Source organism: Tupaia chinensis, unplaced genomic scaffold (assembly GCF_000334495.1).
Source record: "Tupaia chinensis unplaced genomic scaffold, TupChi_1.0 Scaffold000140_1, whole genome shotgun sequence".
NCBI lineage: Eukaryota > Metazoa > Chordata > Mammalia > Scandentia > Tupaiidae > Tupaia > Tupaia belangeri.
This window is the reverse complement of record NW_006159610.1, coordinates 9611072-9616861: the sequence shown is the minus strand read 5'-3', so window position 1 is coordinate 9616861 and position 5790 is coordinate 9611072. Positions and strand designations below refer to the sequence as shown.

The 5790-nt window shown below is 40.3% G+C and overlaps 1 protein-coding gene across 1 annotated transcript in view; it reads right to left on the bottom strand.

Moving 5' to 3' along the window:
• LOC102480355 (putative maltase-glucoamylase 2) overlaps positions 1-5790 on the bottom strand; it is a 121027-nt gene that overhangs the window by 49677 nt on the left and 65560 nt on the right. The window lies entirely within an intron of this gene.

The following is a 5790-nucleotide window of genomic DNA, read 5'->3' as shown; positions in this document are numbered from 1 at the left end:
ATGCGTGCCCAAGATCCCAAGAGGAGAATGGAGGAGAAGGGATTGTGGCGTGGCCATCCCCCCTGGGGGGGTAATTTCTCACTTTCTGTCTCTCTGTCTTTCTATGTCTTTCCAGTGAGCACACACGCCCTATAACGAAAAAAAAAAAAACCTCTCCAAAAAAAAAAAATTATCAATGGACATTTTTATTTTATAATTTTTCTCATTTATATTTAATAACTTTGTAGTATAAATAGTATATATGTATATATATTTAAAGCCTTGGATATATGAGTCAAATTATCTTTGACAAAAACATCACAGCATTTTATCTTATTCTCACCTGTCAATCTAGTCCTCCAAAATCTCAGGAGGTAAATTGGAAGCAGAAAAAGAAAATTAATGATCATTATTAATTCATTATGAGAAGAAAAAGAGCATGCTATCTGTAGAATTTTGCCGTTGACATTTCTTGGAACTTTTCTGAGTAACTAGGTTGTCATTATAGGATATGGTATGTGTGTATGTATGTTTCAGAGAAAGTGAAGGCTTTATTTTAACTGCTTTCTTGCATATCATCATTTTACTCTCATCTCTCCAGAATTCTCTCTTTAAACCCCTAGAGTTGTGGCCTACACACAGCCATGGCCACTGCAGGATATTCCTGACAAGGGACAGTGAGTGCCAGCTTCCTCAAATCACACCACTAACTGCTGAAGGACATATGCACTCTAGATTTTGAACCTTGATTAAAGTGTAACAGGAAATGAGTTTAATGAACAATGTATTTCACATAGGAATAGCTCTGCAGCTGCATTTGTTTATACTGAAGTAATCTCAGTAGTAATTTCTATGAAGCTGTTTTCAACATACAATTAGCCAAGAATGCTCAGAACTAGTGAAACCGCAGGCTAAGTTACATACATAGGGAATCTGTGCTGCCACCATCTCATCGTACAAATCGGAGATTTCAGTAGCATCCTGGTATCCATAGCGACTCAACTGGAATCCCAAGGCCCAGTATGGAGGCATCACTGGACGACCAATCAACTAGAGTAAAAACAAAAATAAATGCAGTTAGACTTCTTAGCAAGGAAGAGTTGGTTGGCTTGTACTTAGAGACAGCATCTTTACTGAATACTGTCTGATCTAAGAGGCCTCACTCAAGAAAAATAAGGAAGTCAGATAAATGTGGAACAACTAATAGAATGTAGAGTGATACAGAAATATTGCAATTTAAGTTTCTCTATATTCTAGAGTTTTCACTCTAGAGAACTTGTTTATTACTAATTAAATATTCTTAAACAGGCAATTTAGTAATCAAGAGACACATGGGTATGTCTTTATACTTCTATAACACTAAAACCTGATTTTCAAGAAAGATACATCTAGTGGGGACAAACAAGGTCATAAGTACACCTGGCTTATCTCAATACTAATAATGTAGTAACACTCAATAAATATTTGATAGCTTCCAACCTCAGTGTATTGCTGAGTTACAAGTTCAGGGGTTGGCCCTAAAACCATATAAAAGTCCAAAATCCCTCCTGTGATGCGATATGTCAGAGCAGGTGTAGGCTGGAATGTCACATCTGTAAAAATTAAAAATATAAAATAGATGAGAAGCAGTCTTGGAGCTATGAATCATCCAGATAGAGCATCTACCCTAACGTTTGCTATTTTCATTCTCTTTATTGAATGCCTTCCCCTTCTACAAGGCTTTTCTCATTCAGTGGAATCAGAGATGGATTTTTAGATATGTCAACAATTTACATCCCTCTGAAAAGGATCAAAGTGTCATAGTAATACAAGGTAACATAAGAGTAGAGACTGTCCCATAGTGCAGTGCTTAAGGACTGCGCATTGAGAACTGGATCCCATATGGCTGACCACAGTCTGAATCCCAGCCCTGGTGGCTTGAAAAACACTCTGGGGTGTTTCTGTGCTGACATTCCCAAAATACTGATCAGAAGGGGAAATGAAGGAAAAAGGATGGCAGCATGGCCATATCCCATAGGGGGCTTTGCTCCCTCTCTCTCTTTCTCTCTCTCTCTTTGGCAAGCACATGTACCATCTGACAATTAAAAACAAAACAAAAAGAGTAGAGACCATGTTTAGTCAAAATTTTACACCTAATACCTAGTCTAGAGCTCTGAGGAAATTATTTGTTGTTTAATGTTTTAAAAATGAATGAATGAACAGAAGGTCAGTTTATTTGTCCCATTTCTTGTGCCCCTGAATATCTCTATTTTTACTGATATCTCATATCCCAGCACAGTGATCACCGCTGTCCATGGTGTTACACAGGGATGTGCCTCCGTCTTACCCATGGCATTGCTGTTGAGCAGGAGCACTCCGTGGGCACTACCATCGTCCTCCAGTGCCATATAGTAGGGGTGGACACCATAGGAGTTCTTCTTGTACTGGGAGAGTCATGGGGTAATACAAAAGATCCAAGAAATTATTCTTACAGCATACTTCCAACAGCAAATTCATACTTCACCTTAAATGATCAGCTCAGTGTCTCTTTCTTTATGAAGCCTTATGTGCCCTTTCCTTCCACCCCAAGGAAACACCCATGCTCTCCTTCCCTCTGTGTCTGTCTCGTTTATCATTACATAATTCTATTAGAGGACTGATTATCCTGTGTTGTCATTATTTCTGTACCTGTGTCTCTCATGAGCCTATAAGTCGTTATGTCTTTTTTTTATTATTATCATTATTTTTAATCTGTTACAGAGCATGTACACTCACCAGAAAGAGAGAGAGAGAAAGTGAGAAAGCAAGCCACCAGGTCTGGAACATGAATCACGGTCGGCCATGTGGGAGTCCAGTGCCCAAGCCACCATGCCACCTGCAAGCCCCAAAAAGCTAATGTCTTAATAAATTTGTAGCTAAGCAATTAGCAATGTGCCTAATTGATATGCAGAATTTGATTCAATAAAAGTTTGTGAAATAAATAAAATTCATAGTCAACTATATATTATATATATATATAGATATACACACACATATATACATATATATATATATATTTTAGGGACTAATGGACGTGGCAAGTGGCCCATTTTATTTGAGATCAGAATTTATCAATATGAAGTGAAGCTGAGGAATAGACACCTCATAGGAGCATAAGGTTTCAAATACATTCAGCTAAGGAGAAACCAACTGCTAATATCCCTCTGTCCTTACCGCTGGGGGCTCATCACGAGCAAACATTCCCCATGTGTTCCAGCTCATGTTTCTTCTGAAAGCTGTGTGCTCACTTTCCCCAAAGCCATAGATGTACTGCGAGGGAAGGTGGGTAGAAATGGAGAGGAACATGTCGCTGAAGATGAAGCCGGGGAGCTGAGAGTCCCAACTGCAACACAAGGCAGACCTCCATGCTGAGCTACAGATCAGCCCAGAGCAGACACAGATACATCTGAAGTAATGTCAGGAAATTCTCCTGAATTATTGCACATCTGGATCCAGGTTCAAAGATTGAAATGACCCAGATCATAACCATGGTCATGACTCACTATTGAGGTTCTACGTTTACATTTTTTTTATGTGGTTTGCAAGACTGAGAACTTCTTTTTGGTCATGGGCTCATTGAGGGCCTTCATCTCTTTATTTCTAATTCTCAATGCCTGGCATATCAGTCTTAACGAATATATGAATAAATGAATGTGATCTAAGCAACTTTCTGACAGGAAAAAGTGAAATATTCAGAACAACTTCTCTGGCTTAGCTAAAGAACTTCTTACCAAGGATGGCAACAGAAAGAAAATAAGATATACGGTCGAAGAGAGCAAAAGCCAAATACAGATAGGTACACATGTTCACATTCAGGTGACAGCTTCTGCGGGGATGAGAAATCTCACCCCAGGCAAAATCCAGTCCTTCCCTTCACTTCATTCAGCAGTAGGACAGGGGATGAGAGATGACCATTTCTTTCATGCTAACATCATGAAAAGGTTTTAAGTCTATGGTGGCCATAGAAGCAAAGTTTATAAGAAGCCATTTCTCTCTTTTTATCCTTTGCTCCTCTCCCACCTCTTCAGTTATTATTTCTCTCTCTTTTTAACTTATTTATTCCAAGAGAGAGCTAGCACCCCTCAACAGGCTCCCACTGCCATGCTCCAACCCAGCCCAAGACCATGGGGAAGCATGTGCCTAGGATACTCAGGGCAAGTTCCAGACTTGAACCAGGGACCTTCCCATATGGGGTTACATCACAAAGCCTGGTGTTTTACTGCTGTCTGGCCCCAGTTATTATTTCTTAATGAGGCATAATATAGTTCTGATTTATCTATGAAGTCATCTGTTACAATTATTAGTTTTCTACTTAACAAGAACAACAAATAGAACATATATTTTTTCTTTCTATGAAAACAAGCAACACTTAATTAGTTTTTAAACTTTGATTGCTTAATTTTTCTTGAGTTAATGACCAGTAGGAAATAAAGTTCCCAAATGAAGTGGGAGGAAATAGATACACTATTTAACAAACATACAGAGTCTCTGAGATTAATATTTCACCCATATTCATTAGAACCGCTGTATCTGGACCTAGAACCACTTCATTTAGAACCAAATAAACAGTGCTTACATCACAGTGTTGGGGTTTTTGCGTCGAACCTGGATTCCAAAAGGATTGTTCAGAATCCTGACATCGTACAGGCAGTTTTCAGGGGAGTCAACTGGTGAGGGAGGTATATTCAGAGGCACTGGGACCTCATACCTTTTATTAGTGGGATCATAGATCTGGAAAGAAGAGAGAAATAAACTTTCTGAGTTTCAAACCTAAAAACCTGATGCAAATTTATATAATTCAGTTTCCACGCTTTTGTGGCCAGTTCGAACCACTGGGCAGCATCAGACGTCCCAACCACATAGACACATGCATGTTATGTGAGGTCAGAAGGTAGCACCATTTTGAGTGATCATGCTTTTCCTTGTGATGTTTTTTTAAATTTTTTCCCATAGAGTGCATGTGCTCTCTATGGAGAGAGAGAGAGAGAGAGAGAGAAGGAAAGCGAGAAATCACCCCCCAAGGGGATGTCCACACTGTAGTCCCTTCTTCCTCATTCTCTTCTTGGGATGTTGAGCATGCACACACATGTGCCTGGTGCAATTTTCAGCCCACTGGGTCCAGAACTCAAATCTCAGTCAGCCATGTGGAGTCCAGTGCCTTAACTACCATGCTACCTGCTGTCCTCCCTTGTGATCTTGTTAGCCCACATATGGTCCTTAGGTGCTATAGGGTGCCTGTGCTCACCAAGAAGACAGAGAGCAACAGAGAGACAGAAAGCAAGAAATCACTCCCTGACTCCAGGGAGGATGGTCATGCCACAATCCCTGAGATCTTGAGCATGCATGTACCTACACCCAGCGTAAGTTTCAGGCCACCGAATCCAGGACTCAAACCACAGTCGGCCATGTGGGAGCCCAGTGTCTCAGCCACCACACCACCTGCTGGCCCCTCAAATATGACTTTGATCTTGCCATTCATTAAACTTAAAATCTAGTAGTTAATTTTTTTCAAATTTATTTTTATTTATTTACATTTAGTCACGTCTTTACAGTGTACAACCTTTCTTTTTTAGCACGAATACCACACATGTCAATCAAGACAAAGATATTATGGGAACCAGCAGTTAGTTAGCGTAATGGCTATGTTGCTGGACTCCCACGTAGTTGACCGCGATTCGCGTCCAGGACCCAGTGACTTAAAACTCACACCAGGTGCGTGTACGTGCGTGCCCAAGATCCCGAGAGGAGAATGGAGGAGAAGGGATTGCAGCGTGGCCATACCCCCTGGGGAGT